General features: G+C 44.0%; 1 long non-coding RNA gene across 1 annotated transcript; it reads right to left on the bottom strand.

Moving 5' to 3' along the window:
- Nucleotides 1-716: 716 nt before the first annotated feature.
- On the bottom strand, nucleotides 717-16,451 carry LOC132818859 (uncharacterized). The gene is made up of 3 exons (XR_009645030.1): nucleotides 16,368-16,451; nucleotides 16,124-16,250; nucleotides 717-793 (listed from the first exon to the last, which is right to left on the bottom strand). It is a non-coding gene; the product is annotated as an uncharacterized LOC132818859 (long non-coding RNA).
- Between the last annotated feature and the right edge of the window lie 3,475 nt (nucleotides 16,452-19,926).

Genomic DNA, 19,926 nt, shown 5'->3' with positions numbered 1-19,926 from the left:
AGTGAACTTGTAAATGGTACTGGTCTGGTATTTGGCAACGTAGTCATGGGTACACAGTGAGTACAGTAGGGGGCTGAGTACACAACCCTGGGGGACTCAAGTGTTGAGTGTTAGTGAGGCTGAAATCATGTCCCCAGTCTGCACTGATTGTGGCCTGTGGGTCAGGAAACTGAGGATCCAATGGCAGAGAGTGGGGCTGAGTCCGAGATCACTAAGTTTGGTAATCAGTCTCGAGGGGATAGTAGTGTTGAAGGCTGAACTGTCGTCAATTGGTTTTCTAAGAGGGATAACAACGTTTGAAAGTTAAGAATGGGTTGACTTTGGCTATTGAGGTCTCCTCATTCCCACATGAGCAGCTGTGTTCTTCTCAGGCTCAGTCCAGCGATTCCTCTGTTTTCCTTATTTATTCATTCACAAGATGAGGGCATCACTGGCTGTGCCACTATTTATAACCCATCCCTAATTGTTAGGAGCCAACCACATCACTGTGTGGGCCCAGAGTTGCATGTAGACCAGGCTGGGTAAGGATGGCACTTCCATTCCCAAATGGGTTTTTCCTGATAATAGACAATGGACTCATGGTCATCATTTGATTCTAAATCCCAGACTTTTCATTGAATTAAACTCTCACCTTCTGCTATGGCGGGAGTCGAACATGTGCCCCAGCACGTTACCCAGGTCTCTGGATTAGCAGCCCAGCGACAGCACCACTAGGTCATCACCTCCCTCAATATCGATGAGGAGCCTCATGTCTTCAGCCCTCTTGGCCCAGTTGTGCAATAATCTTGTTGGACTGCAGTGAGAAACAGGAGACATTGAATATAAAGGAAGTGGATGGAGAAGCAGTTAGAGGTGATAGACCAGCAGGAGCAGGAGTGAGGTGTCCTCAGTGAGTGAATTGGAAAGAGAAGGCAGGAAGGATTAACAGCTTGGGAGAATCAGGCAGGACACCAGAGCTGGTGAGTTGACACAGTACATGCTACAGTGAGAATTGTAGGCCTTGACCTTACGGGCAAAAGGTACTGGAGCAGAATTAGGTCAATTGGCCCATTGAATATATTTCACCATTTGATCATGGCTGATACGTTACTCAACATCATTCTCCCTATGCCTTCTCCCCATAATCTTTGATCCCCTGACTGATCAAGAACCTATCTATCTCTATCTCAAATACACTCATTGTTTTGGCCTCCATAGCTGTCTGCAGCAATGAGTTCCAATGATTCCCCACCCTCTGGCTGAAGACATTCCTCCTCATCTCAGTTATAGAGTCATAGGGTCATAGAGATGTACAGCATGGACACAGACCCTTCGGTCCATCTCGTCCATGCCGACCAGATATCCCAACCCAATCTAGTCCCACCTGCCAGTACAAGGCCCATATCCTTCCAAACCCTTCCTATTCATATACCCATCCAAATGCCCCTTAAATGTTGCAATTGTATCAGCCTTCACCATATCCTCTGGCAGCTCATTCCATACATGTACCACCCTCTGCGTGAAAATGTTGCCCCTTAGGTCTCTTTTATATCTTTCCCCTCTCACCCTAAACCTATGCCTGCTAGTTCTGGACTCCCCGACCCCAGGGAAAAGACTTTGCCTATTTATCCTATCCATGCCCCTCATAATTTTGTAAACCTCCATAAGGTCGCCCCTCAGCCTCCAATGCTCCAGGGAAAACAGCCCCAGCCTGTTCATCCTCTCCCTGTTGATCAAATCCTTCAACCCTGGCAATATCCTTGTAAATCTTTTCTGAACCCCTTCAAGTTTCACAACATCTTTCCAATAGGAAGGAGACCAGAATTGCACGCAATATTCCAACAGTGGCCTAACTAATGTCCTGTACAGCCATAACATGACCTCCCAACTCCTGTACTCAATACCCTGACCAATAAAGGAAAGCATACCAAATGCCTTCTTCACTATCCTATCTACCTGTGACTCCACTTTCAAGGAGCTATGAACCTGCAGTCCAAGGTCTCTTTGTTCAGCAACACTCCCTAGGACCATTAAGTGTCTAAGTCCTATTAAGATTTGCTTTCCCAAAATGCAGCGCCTCACATTTATCTAAATTAAACCCCATCTGCCACTTCTCAGCCCATTGGCCTACCTGGTACCAATCCTGGTAACCGTCTTCGCTGTCCACTACACCTCTAATTTTGGTGTCATCTGCAAACTTACTAACTGCATCTCTTATGCTCGCATCCAAATCATTTATGTAAATGACAAAAAGTAGAGGACCCAGCACCGATCCTTGTGGCACTCCACTGGTCACAGGCCTCCAGTCTGAAAAACAACCCTCCACCACCACCCTCTGTCTTCTACCTTTGAGCCAGTTCTGTATCCAAATGGCCAGTTCTCCCTGTATTCCATGAGATCTACGGGTAAAAAATGAGGTCTGCAGATGCTGGAGATCACAGTTGAAAATGTGTTGCTGGTTAAAGCACAGCAGGTTGGGCAGCATCCAAGGAATAGGAAATTCGACGTTTCGGGCATAAGCCCTTCATCAGGAATGATGAGATCTAACCTTGCTAATCAGTCTCCCATGGGGAACCTTGTCGAACACCTTACTGAAGTCCATATAGATCACATCTACTGCTCTGCCCTCCTCAATCTTCTTTGTTACTTCTTCAAAAAACTCAATCAAGTTTGTGAGACATGATTTCCCATGCACAAAGCCATGTTGACTATCCTGAATCAGTCCTTGCCTTTCCAAATACATGTACATCCTGTCCCTCAGGATTCCCTCCAACAACTTGCCCACCACCAAGGTCAGGCTCACCGGTCTATAGTTCCCTGGCTTGTCTTTACTGCCCTTCTTAAACAGTGGCACCATGTTTGCCAACCTCCAGTCTTCCGGCACCTCACCTGTGACTATCGATGATACAAATATCTCAGCAAGAGGCCCAGCAATCTCTTCTCTAGCTTCCCACAGAGTTCTCGGATACACCTGATCAGGCCTTGAGGATTTATCCACCTTTAACCATTACAAGACATCCAGCACTTCCTCCACTTTAATATGGACATTTTCCCTACAGTATATATCTTGCATATCCTTTTCCACAGTAAATGCTGATGCAAAATATTCATTTAGTATCTCCCCCATTTTCTGTGACTCCACTTCATTCAAAGGCTGTCCCTTCACTCTGAGGCTGTGACCTCGGGTCCTGGTCCCACGTACTGGTGGCAAATCTTCTCCACGTCCACCCTATCCACCTTTCTCAGTATATCAAAGGTTTTTTTCCCAAGTGGGGCAGATCAAAGTAGAGGGGGTATTTTTAAGGTCAGAGCAGAAAGATTTAAAAGGGACTTGAAGGCTATCTGTTTTACACAGAGGGTTATTCATATGTGGGTTGAACTGCCAGAGGAAGTGGTAGATGCAGGTACAGTTATAACATTTAACCAACATTTGGACATGAATAGGAAAAGTTTGGAGAGATATGGGTCAAATGCAGGCAAGCGGAAGTGGTTTAGTTTGGGTAGCTTGGTCAACATGGATGAGTGGGACTGATGGGTCTGTTTCCACACTGTATGACTCTGTGGCTCTATGAGTTGGTGAACATGTCCATTTCTCTGGCTATATGATTCCAGTTGTATAATCAAAAGTACAAAGAATAAAGAGGACAAAAGCAAATTACAGCGCAGGAACAGACCATTCGGCCCTCCAAGCCTGTGCCACTCAGCATGCCCTAGCTAGACTAAAAAAAAACCCTTCTGTCCTTATTCTATCTGTATCCCTCTGTTCCCTCCCTATTCATGCAACCATCCAGAAGCCTCTTAAATGTCACCAATGTGTGTACTTCCACCAGTTCTTCTGGCAATGCTTTCCAGGCTCCTACCACTGTGTGTACACATCTCCCTTAAACTTACCCACTTTCACCTTGAACCTGTGCCCCCTTGTAATTGAAACTTCAACCCTGGGTAAAAGACTCTGAATAGCCACCCTATGGATGCCTCATAATTGTATAGACCTCTATCAGGTCTCGTCTCAGCCACCATCTTTCCAGTGAAAACAATCCTCGTCTTTTTAACCTTTCCTCATAGTCAATGCCCTCGAGACGAGGCAACATAATGATGAGCCTTCTTTGAACTCTCTCCAAAACTTCCATGTCCTTCTGGTAGTGTGGTGACCAAATCTGCACACAATACTCCAGATGCAGCCTGACAAGGGTTTTATATCACTGCAACATGGTTTACCAACTCTTGGTTTGATCAGGTTCCCCACGGTGGGCTATTGCAGATAATATGGAGGTATGAGATTGAGGTCAATTTAAAGGTTGGAATCAGAAATTGGCTAGCTGTCAGAAGACAGAGGGTGGTGGTTGATGGGAGGTGTTCATCCTGGAGTTCAGTTACAAAAGGTGTACCACAAGGATCTGTTTTGGGTCCACTGCTGTTTGTCATTTTTATAAATGACCTGGATGAGGGCGTAGAAGGATGGGTTATGAAATGTGCAGATGATACTAATGTCGGTGGAGTTGTGGACAGTGCAGAAAGATGTTGTAGGTTACAGAGGGACATAGATAAGCTGCAGAGCTGGGTTGAGAGGGACAAATCGAGTTTAATGTGGAAACATGTGAGGTGAATCACTTTGAAAGGAGTAACAGGAATACACAGTACTGGACTAATGGTAAGATTCTTGGTCATGTAGGTGACAAGAGAGATCTAGATGTCCAGGTTCATAAATCCCTGAAAGTTGCCAGCCAGGTTGATAGGGTTGTTAAGAAGATGTACCGTGTGTTAGCTTTTATCGGTAGACGGATTGAGTTTCGGAGCCATAAAGTCCGTTTGCAGCTGTACAGAACTCTGGTGAACCGGACTTGGAGTATTGCATACAGTCTCGATCGCCGTCTGATAGGAAGGATGTGGAAGCATTGGAAAGGGTTCAGAGGAGATTCAACAGGATGTTGCCTAGTATGAGAAAAGGCTGAGGGATTTGAGGCTGTTTTCTTTTGAGAGAGAAAGGTTAAGAGGGGTGTCTTAATAGATGCATACAAGTTGATCAGATCAGATAGGGTGGACAGTGAGAGCCTTTTTCCTCAGATGGTGATGGCTAGCACAAGGAGACATAGCTTTAAATTGAGGGATGATAGATATAGGACAGATGTCAGAGGTAGCTTCTTTACTCAGAGGTGTGGAATACACTGCCTACAACAGCAGTGCACTTGCCAAAATTAAGGACATTTAAATGATCTTTGAGATCATAGAATCCCTACAGTGTGGTAACAGGTCCTTCAGCACAACAAATCCACACCAACCCTCCAAAGAGTAATCCACCCAGACCCATTCCCCTTCCTTATTATTCGATGTTACCTCTGACTAATGCAGCTAACCTACACAGCCCTGAACATTATGGGCAATTACCATGGTCAATTCATCTCACCTGTATATTTTTGGAATGTGGGAGGAAACTGGAGCGCCAGGGTAAACTCACGCAGACACAGGGAGAATGTGTAAACTTCACACAGACAGTCTCCCCGAGACTGGAATCAAACCCGGAGCCCTGGTGCTGTGAGGCAGCAGTGCTATCCACTGAGCCACTGTGCCATCCAATTTGGATAAACAAGTGAATGATAATGAAATAGTATCAGCTAGATGGGCGTTAGGTTGGTTTTACAGGTCAGCACAACATCAAGGGCTGAAGGTCCTGTACTACATTGTAACGTTCTGTGTTGTATGTTTTTTTTCCAAGTCCTATATTCTATGTTCAATGTTCATGTACTCCATGCCCTAGCTGATGAAGGTCAACATGCCATATGCCTTGTTAATCACCTTGGCCACCCATTTTACCTTTTAAAGAACTGTGGACCTGCACACCCAGAGCTATCTGTACGTTCATGTTCCTTAGGGTTCTGCCATTTACAGTATAGTTCACACCTAAATTTAATCAATGATGTGCAGGGTGGAAACATTGAGTATCTTAAAAAAGCATTATTTAAGGAAAGATTTCATTTCAATGGGAGCATTTCAGAGGAGGTTCACTAGGATGATCCCTGGTATGGAGGGATTGTCTTATGAGCAAAGGTTAAATAGGTTGGCACTCTACTCACTGGAGTTTTGAAGAATGAGAGGTGATCTCATTGAAATGTAGACGATTCTTATGGTGTTTGACAGGGTCAATGCTGAGAGGATGTTTCCTTCCTTGGGAGAGTTTAGGACCAGAAGGCTTAGTCTCAGAATAAAGGGGCACCAATTCAAGACTGAGATGAGGAGGGATTTCTTCCCTCAGAGGATTGAGTGTCTTTGAAACTCCTTGTCACAGAGAGCTGTGGGGGCAGAGACCTTGTGTATATTTAAGGCTGAGAGAGAGAGATTCTTAATCAGTTGGGGAATGTAGGGTTGCACAGAAAGGGCAGGAAAGTGCTCGTGAGGATCAGCCATGATCCCATTATATGGTGTAGAGGGCTTGAGGGGCAGAGTGGCCCCACTCCTTTTACTATTTCTTATGGCCTTAAGAGTCACCTTAGTCATAGTGGACTCATGCACCTCCCTGGACAAAACACTTCAATGTGACACGGTACCTTTCACTACTTTTCCTGTGTGCAATGTTATTTCAAGGATTGAGGTAATACTTTCAGCTTATGTAAAAGCCTTAGGAATTTTTTTTATAATTTCCCTTTTTGCAATTGAAAATATCAGAGAATGGCTTTCTCTCCCTTGCCACTGTCAGGATACATTCTCCTTTTCTCTCTGGAGATGTTCAACTCTTTCCTCTGACTGCATTGTGAGCCTTACTATAGAGACGAGAAGATTTGTATCCACTCCTCAATAGCGTGTATTGCACAATGACAAGTCATACAAATCTTGTGAACTGGATAATGGAACTCTCCTTCAAACGGGTTCAATACGTGGAACCTTTGCTGCAAGATGTCAGAAATTCTTTTCAGCTGTGCTCCTTGTGTTCCAGCACAATGTAGCTGCCCTCCCAGTGGGGTTTCAGACCAGTGACAAGATGCTAGGAAACTTGTCACTGAACCGTAGCCTTTGTCCCTTGCAAACCATCAGTCGTCTGTCCATTCAATCTGTCCCTTTGTTCCCAAACAAAAATCTTATCAAGAAGAGTTGACTCAGAGGAAAGAAACTGCAGAACAAAGAAAATGGTGTGATATTGTGTTCCAGTTTACTAATAAGCTTCGCGTTCAGAGAATGATGACCTCAAGCAGTTGATTCAAGCTGGAACTTTGTGCATTAGTCGGAATGCTATCCTACCATACAGTGTGGCAAAGGCCATTCAGCCCATTGAGTCTGCACTGACCCTCCAAAGAGCATCTCAACCAGCACCTCCAGAACCTAGCATTTGCCATGGCTAACCTACCTAACCTGCACATCCCTGGACGCTATTGAGGAGAAAGTGAGGACTGCAGATGCTGGAGGCCAGCGTCGAGAGTGTGGTGCTGGAAAAGCACAACAGGTCAGGCAGCATCCAAGGATCAGGTATCCTGATGAAGGACTTTTGCCCGAAATGTCGATTCTCCTGCTCCTTGGATGCTGCCTGACCTGCTGTACTATTCCAGCACCACACTCTCGACCCGAGACACTATTGCCAATTTAGCATGGCCAAATTCCCTAACCTGCAGGCCTTTGGAAAGAAACTGGAGCACCCGGAGGAAACCCACGCAGACATGGGGAGAACATGCAAACTCCACACAGACAATCGTCCCAGGCTGATATCAAACCCAGGTCCCTGGCACTGTGAGGCAGCAACATTAACCACTGAGCCACCATGCCATCCTGACAGGGTATGCAAGAGTCAAAAACCATATAGTGTACTCAACTGTTGGCATAACACAGTATTAGATAACACTGTGAAGATACTGATTGACCAACATCCCCCTTACAGTCCTCTCTCCTCAGCAAAAGTGAGGACTGCAGATGCTGGAAACCAGAGTTTAGATCAGAGTGGTGCTGGAAAAGCACAGCAGGACATGCTGCATCCGAGGAGCAGGAAAATCGATGTTTCGGGCAAAAGCCCTTCATCAGGAATAGAGGCAGGAAGCCTCCAGGATGGAGAAATAAATGGAGGATGGGGATGGGGAATTGGGGGGGGGGGGGGGGGGGGTTGGGGAGGAGCTGGGGGAAGGTAGCAAAGAGTGCAATAGGTGAATGGGGGTGGGATGGTGGTGATAGGTCAGAGAGGAGGGTGGAGTGGATAGGTGGGAAGGGAAATTGGCAGGTAGGACAGGTCATGAGGACAGTGAAGAGCTGGAAGGTTAGAACTTATCTCTCCAACCTGGAGGCTCCCTGCCTCTATTCCTGATGAAGGGCTTTTGCCCGAAACATTGATTTTCCTGCTCTTTAGATGCACCTGCTGTGATTTTCCAGCACCACTCTAATCTAAACTCCTCTCTCTTTGTCACTTCATCAACACACCACATTGAAGGTGTCAACGTAACTTTGTTTCACGGTGATTGGAAGTATATTTTCACAGTTGCTGGGTTGGTTATAGCAAAGGGGATTCGTGATTCACTCCCTGTTCTGATGCCATGACCCCAATGAACACTCAAGTCAGATGAATCATCACTGAAGTCATAAAACGCCATGGGTAATGTGTGCTTCAGCAGTGACACAAAGCTTTGCTGCAAATATGATTAAACATTTTGGAATTGATTTTAAGCAACATAAATTTTAACTATTTAATCAAATCTGTTTTATTTGATCAAAGTGTCAGTCTTGGGTCTCAATACATGGATAGAGCTGTCTTTGAGTCAGTCAAGGTACAAATCACATTCTGGCAAAGTGATTTTATAATCCAAGGTAAAACTGTAATGCAGTACTGAGGGGAAGCAGCTCTTTATATGGGATATTAACCTGAGGCCATGCCTGCCCCATATCTCAGATGGATATTAAAAAAATCCCATTACAATACACGAAGGAAGCTAAGGGAATGCTTACACCTTGGTAAATCTTAAATTCATCATGTAACTGCACTACAAGAAGAATTTGGGCCATTTATCTCATTGCTCAATGTAGGAGTTTGCTGAGCACAGATTCATGGATGTGTCTCCCTGTAGGACCTTAGAATCTCTAGCTGGGCCAACATTTATTGCCTACCCACAGTTGCCCTTTGAGAAGGTGGGGGTGAGCTGCCTTTTTGAACCACTGTAGTCCATGTGCTGTAGGAAGACCCACAATGCTTTTGGAGGAGGGGGGGCGGGGTTGTGGGAAAGTTCCAGGATTTTTACCCAGCGACAGTGAAGGAACAATGATGTACTTCCAAGTGAGGATGGTGAGTGGCCTGGAGGGGAACTTGCAGGGGTGGTGTTTCCCTGTTTCTGATGCCCTTGTCCTTCTAGATTGGAGTGGCTGTGGGTTTGGAAGGTGCTGTCTGAGGATTTTTGGTGATTTTTTGCAGTGCATTTTGTAGACGTACAGACTGCTGCTACTGAGCCTCACTGGCAGAGGGGGTGGATGCTTGTGGGTGTGGTGCCAATCATGTGGGCTGCTTTGCCCTGGATGGTGTCAAGCTTCTTGAGTTTTGTTGGAGCTGCCTCCATCCAGGCAAGTGATAATAAACCAATAATCGGATTTATTAGGAAAAGTGTTTGATAGATCCTTTCCATTAAAAACCTGATAAATAAAGTGTTCATGTAACTATCTCAGTAACTGGAAAACAACTATTTATATTTTCTTCAGGACTCAATATCTACAATTATCGAACCTAAACACCTTGTTCCATTTCCTTTACCCGCTCTAATACCCCATATCCGTCATGACACAAACTGCTTTCAGTACGGTCCACCCATTTGTACCTACTTATGGACCCCACTATCAGCTTTCCTCTTTCCCCAGCTTTCCACTCTCTGGTTTAAGGCATTTTTCCTTTATTAAATCCTTAATGACCTACCCAGTATCATTAGACTGTGACCCCAGGTTCTGAGCTCCCAGGTCATGGCGAATAGTGTGGCCTCAAGGAGTTTAGTGGAACAGAGGGACCTTGGAGTTCAGGTGCACGATTCTCTGAAAGTGGAGTCCTGGGTAGACAGAGCAGTGAAGAAGGCTTTTGGCACACTGGCCTTCAGTCAGGGCATTGAGTATAGAAGTTGGGAAGTTATGTTGCAGCAGTACAGGATGTTAATGAGACCGCACTTGGAGTACTGTGTTCAGTTTTGGTCACCTTGCGATAGGAAGGATGCTATTAAACTGATAAGAGTGCAGAAGAAATTTATAAGGATGTTGCCAGGACTCAATGGTCTGAGTTATAGGGAGAAGTTGGATAAGCTAGAACTTTTATTCTTTAGGGAATAGGAGACTGTGGAGGAATCTTACTGAAGTGTATAAGATCATGCGACGCATGGATAGGGTGAATGCACTCAGTCTTTTTCCAAGGTTTGGGGAATCGAGGACTAGAAGGCATCAGTTAAAGTTAGAGGGGAAAGAATAACTGTACAAAATATTCTGGGTGTGATCTCACCGTGTCCCTCTACAATTGCAGCAAGACATCCCTGGTCCTTAACGGGGGAAAATTCTTGAATAGTTCTGGAGAAGAACCAAAACTTTATAAAGGGTGCAGTAAACTAAATGATCCACTTCCAAACAAAAAATAAATCCTCTCATGTTTTCCACTGTTCCATTTGGCTCGCAGCATTCCGAGCCCACTTGCTTGTCATGAGAACATGTAACAATAGTGATAAAAGACAAAGAAGGCAACTGAAGAATCGAGGAGCTCCAGGATGAAGACACCTTCTGGATATGACTGCAGCCTCAGTCTTTTGAGAAGAAAATGAGATTGTCAAAAGTGATCAATTAATTGAATCAAAAGCACTGGACCAGCAGTAACAATAATTACACTGAAATCAGCTAGATCAAACATAACATAGAGTTCTGAACCATTCTGCTCATCAAATCCATCATACCAGCAACATTTAAAAGAACATATTGCAGGAACACAGACACACATTTTATGTCGAAGTGTGCTCCTTAAAAATAAAACTATTTTCTGAATGTTTGCCGACGCACATCATTTCCACAGTTGTATTGCCATCTATAATAAAGACTGCTTATTGAGCTTAAAAATTCAATTTTTCATCAAGGTGTAGTTATTTTTTTGGCGTGTTATTTGGTCTACAGTTTACTTGGGGGATTGAAGCCAGACATTTCTCTCAGTATTGCAGCACTAACTGGTTGTTGGTTAGCTCGGTTGGCTGAATGACTGGTTTGAGATGTGGACTAACACCACCAGCCTGGCTTCAGCTCCTGTAACTGGTTGAGGATACCATAAAGGACTCTCTTTCTCAACCTCTCCCCTCACATGAGGCAAGGCCACCGTCAGGTTAAAACACCCTAGTGGTCTCGCTCTAAGACAGCCCTCCCTATGGTCCAGTGGGACTATGATGAGTTTACCTTGACAGTGCCAACACCCCATTCTTGATTCACATGAACGATTGTTCTTGTTAAAGTTTGAAAGGTGTTTGAAAGACGTGGGTGGAGGCAGCTGTACACCTGCGCTGACAATGAGAAAAGGACTCCAATTTCTTCCATCTCTTTATCCTTGAAATGTGCAATACCCCAGTAACTGGCCAATGAACAACAGATAAAATAAGAAGATAGTTTAAAAACGCAGGATCTTGTTGTGTTGTGGGATGCACGGTCTGGAAAGGGTGGGCATATTTGATTCAAGAGTAAAATGATTGGTCGAGATTGTGAACAAATATGGGGATTTATTTCAAGAGTGCCTTCAAAACACTGGTCCATATGTGGGCAAAATGGTGGCTCAGTGGTTAGCATTGCTGCCTCACAACACTCGGGATCTGAGTTCGATTCCACCCTTGGGCAACTGTCTGTGTGGAGTTTGCACATTCTCCCTGTGACTGCGTGAATTTCCTCCGGGTGCTCCGATTTCCTTCCACAGTCTAAAGATGTGCAGGTTAGTGGATTGGCCATGTTTAATTGCTCATAGTGTGCAGGGAAGTGCAGACTGAGTGGATTAGCTGTGGGAAATGGGGGATTACGGAGAAGGGGTGGGTCTCAGTGGGATGCTCTTCGGAGGGTCAGTGTGAACTCAATGGGCCAAATGGCCTGCTTCCACGCTGTAGGGGTTCCATGATTCTATGACATGATGGCCTCATTGTGTATTGTTGCATTCTTTGATTCTATAAGGTTATGAATTTCTCCCTGACAGTGTAGCCTCAACATTGAAGCAAATATTCAGTTATTGAGTTACAAAGCCTGCTTTCTTGCCAAAGTCCGAAGCTCAAGCTCTTTGTTAGCTGCAGCTCTGACCCCTTCAATCATGAAACAGGTTCTGCCTTTCAATAAAATCATGGCCTTAACTCAGCTTTCCTATTTTTCCCCAAATAACCTTAGACTTCCTTATCAATTAAAAATCAATCTAACTCAGTCTTGAATATATTCAATGTCCAATTTCTCCAATAAGGAATATTCTAAAGAGAAGTGATCATTTCATTGAAAAATTTCCACCATTATTATGAACTATTTTTAAACTCTGTTTCCTAGTTCTAGACTTCCTGAGGAGATCCTCTCCTAATCTACCCTGTCATGCTCCCTCATTTTGTTGGGTAAAACAGGGATGAGTTAGCATCACTTTGACAAGGGGAGGTCATGTCTGACAAATCTGTTAGAATTCTTTAAGAAAGTATTGAGCAAGATAGACAAAGGAGAGGCAGTGGATGTGATCTATTTGGATTTCCAGAAGACTTTTGGCAGGATGGTGGATGGAATACAATGTGGGAAATTGCGAGGTTATGCACTTTGATAGGAAGAATAGCAGCATAGACTATTTTCTAAACAGAGAAACACTACAGAAATCTGAAGCATTAAGGGACTTGAGAGTCCGAGTTGAGGATTTTTCTAAGGTTAACAGGCTGAGGATCCTGGGATTGTACTCATTGGAGTTTAGAAGATTAAGGGGGGATCTAATAGAAACTTACAAGATAATACATGGCTTGGAAAGGGTGGAAGCTAGGAAATTGTTTCTGTTAGGCAAGGAGACTAGGACCCGTGGTCACAGCCTTAGAATTAGAAGGGGTCAATTCAGAACAGAAATGCAGAGACATTTCTTTAGCCAGAGAGTGGTGGGCCTGTGGAATTCATTGCTGCAGAGTGCAGTGGAGACCAGGACACTAAATGTCTTCAAGGCAGAGATTGATAAATTTTTGATGTCACAAGGAATTAAGGGCTACGGGGAGAATGCTGGTAAGTGGAGTTGAAATGCCCATCAGCCATGATTGAATGGCGGAATGGACTCGATGGGCCGAATGGCCTTACTTCCACTCCTATGTCTTATGGTCTTATGCTCTTAACATGCAGTTGGCAGTTAGGAGTGTCAGTACAGTGTTAGTATTCATTCTAAGTGGGCTAGAAAATAGGAGCAGCGAGTATTGCTGAGACTGTATCATGCATTTGGAATATTATGAGTGGTTTTGGGCCCCGTATCTGAGAAAGGATGTGCTGGTGTCGGAGGTGGTGCAGAGGAAGTTCACAAGAATGATCCCAGAGATGAAGGGCTTGTCGTATGGGGTACAGTTGAGGACTCTGGGTCTGTATTCAATGAGGTTTAGAAGGGGAATCTGATTAATACTCACAGACTACCGAGAAGCCTGGATTGAGTGGACAGGGGGAAGATGTTTCCAGCAGTAGCAAAGACTAGGACCCTATTGGAACTGCCTCAGAATGCAAGCACGACACTTTAGAACTGAGATAAGGAGGAATTTCCTCAGCCAGAGGGTGGTAAATCTGTGGAACTCATTGCTGCGAAGGCTGTGGAAGCCGAGACATTGAGTACCTTTAAGATAGAGATAGATAGGTTCTTGATTAGTAAGGGGAATCCAGGGTTTCGGGGGATAAGACAGTAGAATTGAGGGTAGAAACATATCAGCCATGGCTGAATATTGAAGCAAACCCGATGGATCAAGTGACCTAATTCTAGCCAAAACATACGGTCTTATCTGTTTCAAAGATATCATTCCCCATTCTTCTAAATTCCAATGAGTACTCATCCTACCTGTTTAGTTGTTCTTCATAAATCTTCTCTAAACAGTATCTATCAGATGTGAGTTTATTGGAGAAAGTGAGGACTGCAGATGCTGGAGATCAGAGCTGAGAATGTGTTGCTGGAAAAGCGCAGCAGGTCAGGCAGCATCCAAGGAACAGGAGAATGAGGACTTTCCTCATTCCTGAAGAAGGGCTTATGCCTGAAACATCGATTCTCCTGTTCCTTGGAAGCTGTCTGACCTGCTGTGCTTTTCCAGCAACACATTTTCAGATGTGAGTTTATACTTGAGTTTATAACACAGCCTGGCTCCTCAGAACGTCATTAATTGTGAGAGAATAAAGTATTCTTAGCTTTATTAATAAGGACATGGATTACGAGAGCAAGGAGGTCACTTTAAAATGATATAAGGTACTAGTTTGGTCTCAGCACAAACATGGTGATCAGTTCTGAATGCTGCACTTTCAAAAGGCTGTAAGCATTGGAGAGAGCGCAGAGAGATTTACAGGAACTGGGGGTGAGTAATTTCAGGTCTAACCGATAGACTGAAGAAGGTGGGAATATTCTCTTTGGAAGAGAATGCTGAGAGGAAATCCGATTGATTTATTCAAGATAATGAGAGTTTTGGACAGAATAAATAGAGAGACAATGTTCCTGTTCTTGACAGGATTGACAGTGAGAGGCATAGATATGAAGTTGCCCGTGGAAAAAAAAAAGCAAAGGTTTTTTAAGGATGAGTTTTGTGACCAGTGGTGTTCTGCAATGATCAGTGCTGGGACTTGTGCTGTTAGTAATTTATATGACTCATTTGGATGAAAATGAGGGTGGTCTGATTGGTATGGCACAGGAATCAGTGGAGCTGTGGGTAGTTAAGAAGGTTGTCAAAGGATGCAGCACAGTATAGGTCAGTTGGGCAGAGAAATGGCAAATGGGAGTTTATTCTGGACAAGTGTGAGGTGAAGCATTTTGGGAGGTTAAGTGCAAGAAGATAGAGAGCAAACGATAGAACCGTTAGAAATGTTAATTTACAGAGAAATCTCAGTGTGCAAGTCCACAGTTTCCTGAAAGTGGCAACATAAGTGGATAAAGTGTTAAAGAAAGCATGTGGCATTCAGGGCATTGTGTATAACAGTTGTCGAGCAATTGTGTAATTTAATAAAACTTTAGTTTGGCCACATTTGGAGGATTGTGCTCAGTTCTGGTTGCCACACCACAGGAAAGATGTAGACACTTTGAAGATGGTGCCAGAAAGGATGTTGCCTGGATCTGAGTGTATTAGCTACAAGAAAAGGTTGGACAAATTTGGAGTTTTTTCAGTGAAGCATGGGAGGCTGAGGGGCGACCTGATAGAAGTATACAAAATCATGATGGGCATTGACAGGATGGATAGGCAGAGTCTTTTTCCCAGGTTGGAAATGTCAAATGTTAAGGTGCATAGGTTTAAGGTGAGAGGGGAAAAGTTTAAAGGAGATGTGCAAGGAGAGTTTTTTTACGTAGAGGGTGGTACATGCCTAGAACACATTTACAAGGGAGGTGATAGAATAGATGGATACAGATCATGTGCAGGCAGATGGGGTTAGTTTAGAATGGCATCATGGCATTCCTGATGAAGGGCTTATGCTCGAAACGTCGAATTCTCTATTCCTGAGATGCTGCCTAACCTGCTGTGCTTTGACCAGCAACACATTTGCATCATGGTCAGCACAGACATGGTGGGCCGAACGGCCAGTTCTTGAGCTGTACTCCATTCTGTGATCAATGTTTTGATGTAGTTCTGTGGTGAAAGGGATCAATGGATGTTGGGGGGAATGGCTGGATTAGGGTATTGAGCTCAATAATCAGACCTGGTCATATTGGATGGTGGAGCATGTTTGAGGAATCAGATAGCCTACTGTTACTCCTATTGTATATGTTACTATGACAGGAGGAAATGTGTTCTCATACAGCCGGTGTTGAGGGACTGGAATGCATGCCTGACAGTGTGGTGGAGGCAGATGCAGTCAATGCTTTCAAAAGAGAATTAGCCTGTTAGTTGGAAAGGACCACTATCACAGGGAGAAAGCAGGAAAATGGCACCCGGTGAGAAATGTCTTTGGAGAGCCGTGTGAACATGATGGGCCAAATGGCCTCCTCCTCCACCATAACATCCATGATTCTGAAAGTGGCCATCCTTACCTGCTGTAGTGTAGATGTGACTCCATCCCCAGAGCAATGCTGTTAACTCCTTTTGCAGTGTACTAGCTAGCCACTCTGTACAGGACCAATTAGGGATGGTAACGAATGCTGGCCTTACCAATGAAACCTACATCATAGAAAAGAATAAAGACAGGAAAGTTTAGACAAGGCACATTGCAAGCATTGTACGTTAGTTCTTTTCTGAGACCTTTGCTGAAAACTAAAACAGAATGCTCATACTTACATTTTTTTATTCTCACAGCCACATCTAAAATTGCTTTACATTAAGAATTGCCTCTTGCAGTGCATTGGCTGGTGGAGTCACTCTGTGTCAAACCTGTCCCGATAACAGAAACGAGAGAACTGACAACCTCACCCTTATTTTCCTTGATTGCGTTAGAGCTGGAGGATGGTATATATTGTCCGTGACAGCACAAAGATCAGTATAATCACCTAATCCTAATGTGTGGGGATTTTTCTTTTTGACAATTCAAAGGATTTATTCCAGGAAAGGACAATCATTCAGATTGTGAGACTGGAGAATTATTGATCAGCTCTGTCCTAGATACAGGCACAAATTGGCTAAACAGCTACCGTCCATGTTACAAGGTTTCGTGAACAATCTGATTCTTTTTCAATGATGCCTGGGAATCTTTGTCTTCCAAAAAACAAAGATTTTAGGTGGGGGCGGCAGGTGGGTTCAGTGTTGGAGGGGGAGACACACTTTTGCTTGATCATTTCGTCAATAATTGAATCTTGTAACAATCTCTTTTATTACAATGGATAGTAAGAACTCATTAAGTAAATTGGAAGGATAGAAAATACAGAAAAGAATGGCTGTGTTTGCTACAACGTATTGCCTAAAGCGGGTGCTTTTGTCTAAAACATTCCACAATTAGGAGGGTAATAATGGGAGGAAAGAACAGTTTAGAGGCTGCCAATCTCAGCAAACAAATCAGAAGACTGTGTTAAGTGCCCCCATGTAGTTATTATTGCATCTCAAATCTCACCCGTGTAAATATTTTTTCAGGTAATAGCCTCAGCTTCACGCTGAGTGCTGTATAACAGCTCCCAACTGAATTGGAGCTCACCTCTGCCATGTGTCATTTCAACGACAACAATTTTCAGTCTTTACTTGGGACTGTCTTCTGCAAAACTTTGATTCTACCCCTTCCCCTGGTATCAGTTGCTGACAGGATGACATTGATAAGGTGATATACAATAATGAATTGTTCTGTTTGAATTATACAATGTAAATAGCATAGCAAAGTGTTAATCTGGTGTTAAAAATTAATGACCATATAATTCCAATTACGTAACTTTAAACTAAGGGTAATGGAAATGAGTTAAATCTGAAGATGGTGTCAAACTCGAAGGGGCAGGAGTATTGCAGGCAGCAGTCCAGGGAATGAAAATGGCAAAACGAAATTTCAACACAAAATTTCAAAATTCATTCTTTCTTGGGATTGTGGGCCAGACCAGAACTTATCGCTCCTATCTAATTGCCATCGAATTAATTAGCTTGCTGGGCCATTTCAGAGGGCAGTTTAGAGTTAACCACTAAAATGAAACAAAGTACGGTGGATGTTGGAACACTGAAGGTTGCTGCCAGGCAAGTTGGAGAAATACAACTTGTCTGGCAGCATCTGCAGAGAGAAAAAAACAGTTAATGGCTCAAGAATGGGGCGGCAAATGTCTCAATGGTTAGTACCACTGCCTTACAGCACCAGGGACCCAGGTTTGATTCCAGCCTCGGGCGACTGTCAGTGTGGAGTTTGCACTTTCTCCCCGTGTCTGTGTAGGTTTCCTCTGGTTTCTTCCCACAATCCAAAGATGTGCAGGTTAGAGTGAATTGGCCATGCTAAATTGCCCATGGTGTTAGGTACATTGGTCAGGGGGAAATGTGACTTGGTGGGTTACTCTTTGGAGGATCAGTATGGACTGGTTGGGCTGAAGGGCCTGTTTCCACACTTTAGAGAATCTAATCTAAGGAGAAAGTGAGGACTGCAGATGCTGGAGATCAGAGCTGAAAATGTGTTGCTGGAAAAGCGCAGCAGGTCAGGCAGCATCCAAGGAGCAGGAGAGTCGATGTTTCGGGCATGAGCCCTTCTTCAGGAATGAGGAAAGTGTCTAATCTAAACCAATATCCATGCAACTGGGTGTTCTGATAGGAGTTTTATAGGAACTTAGTTTAACTTCAGTGTTTTTATAGTCAATGACTCTATCCCAATCCTTCTGAATTTTCTCCCCATTTAGAAAAGTCAATGTTTCTATTCTTCCTACCAAAGTACATGACCTTACACTTTCCCACATTGTATTCCATCTGCCACTTCTTTGCCCACTCTCCTAACCTGAAGAAGGGCTTATGCCCGAAACGTCGATTCTCCTGCTCCTCGGATGCTGCCTGGCCAGCTGTGTTTTTCCAGCATCACATTTTTCAACTCTAGTCTCCAGCATCTGCAGTCCGCACTTTCTCCCACTCTCCTAACCTGTCCAAACCCTTCTGCAGCCTCCCTACCGCCGCAATGCTACCAGTTCCTCTAGCTATCATTGTATCATCGGCAAACTTAACCAAAATGCCCTCAGTTTCTTCATCCAGACTGTAAATGAAAGACTCTATTGCCTGTCTCTATCTTTTCCATCACATAGCAGGAAATGCAAATTAGGAGCAGCAATCGACCATTTAGTCCCTTGAGAGTGTTCTGATATTCAATGAGATCATGACTGTCTGATTGTGCCCTCATCTGCATGCCCAATAAGCTTTTACTCATAGAATCATACAGTCATATGGTGCAAAGGAGATGCTTCAGCCCATCGAGTCAGTGATGATTTATCAACGTTTTCCCGGTCTTGGCATATAGCTGTAAATGTTATGACATTGCAAGTGCTCATCTCAGAACGTTTTAAAAGTTGTGATGTTTCCCACCTCAACCACCATCCGGGGTAGTGCATTCCAGATTCCCTCCCCATCCCCACCCCCACAGCTCTAGGTGAAAGCAAACTTTCCTGAAATCCGCTCTAGAACAGACCCTTCACTTTGAAATTATGACCCTTATAGTTGACCCTTCAACTAAGGGGAATAGCTGCTTTCTATCCACCATGTCTATGCCCCTCACAATCCATACACCTCAATCAGGGTCCCCCTCAGCCTCCTCTGCCTTAACAGGAAACATAGAGTCATAGAGCCACGCTAACCCGTGCTTATTCAGCCTCTCTTCATCACTGAAATGCTCCATCCCAGGTAATACCCTCATGAATCGCTTCTGCACCCTCTCTGGTGTAAGCACATTCTTCCTATCATGTGGTGACTGGACCTGCACACAAGACTCATTGGAACATAGGAACTGGAGTAGGCCATTCAGCCCTTTAAGCCTGCCCCACCATTCAGTAAGATCATGGCTGATCTGTCGCCTAACTCCATGGACCAGCATTAGACCCATATCCTTTGATAACCTTGTTTAGTTAAAAAAATTGTCTGTCTAAGATTAAAACTACACAATTCAATTAGCAATGGCTGCCATGTGAGGACAAGAATTCCAAACCCTCTCTACACTTTGCAAAGAGAAGTGTTTCCTAAACTTTCTACTGAATGGTCTGGCCCTAATTCGTAGACGATGTCCTTTGGTTCTAGGGTCTTCAACACATGGAAATGTTTTATCTCTATCTACATGGTACTTCTCTTTCAATATCCTAATGACCTTGATTAGATCAGTCCTCAACCTTCTAAATTCTGAGAATAAAGGACCAATTTGTAACATCCCTCCTCATAGTGTAGCCCTGATGTCATCATTGTAAAACTATAT

The sequence above is a fragment of the Hemiscyllium ocellatum genome, chromosome 9 (genome assembly GCF_020745735.1).
Source record: "Hemiscyllium ocellatum isolate sHemOce1 chromosome 9, sHemOce1.pat.X.cur, whole genome shotgun sequence".
Classification (NCBI taxonomy): domain Eukaryota; kingdom Metazoa; phylum Chordata; class Chondrichthyes; order Orectolobiformes; family Hemiscylliidae; genus Hemiscyllium; species Hemiscyllium ocellatum.
The sequence above is the reverse complement of the archived record's forward strand: the minus strand, read 5'-3'. Positions and strand labels throughout refer to the sequence as shown.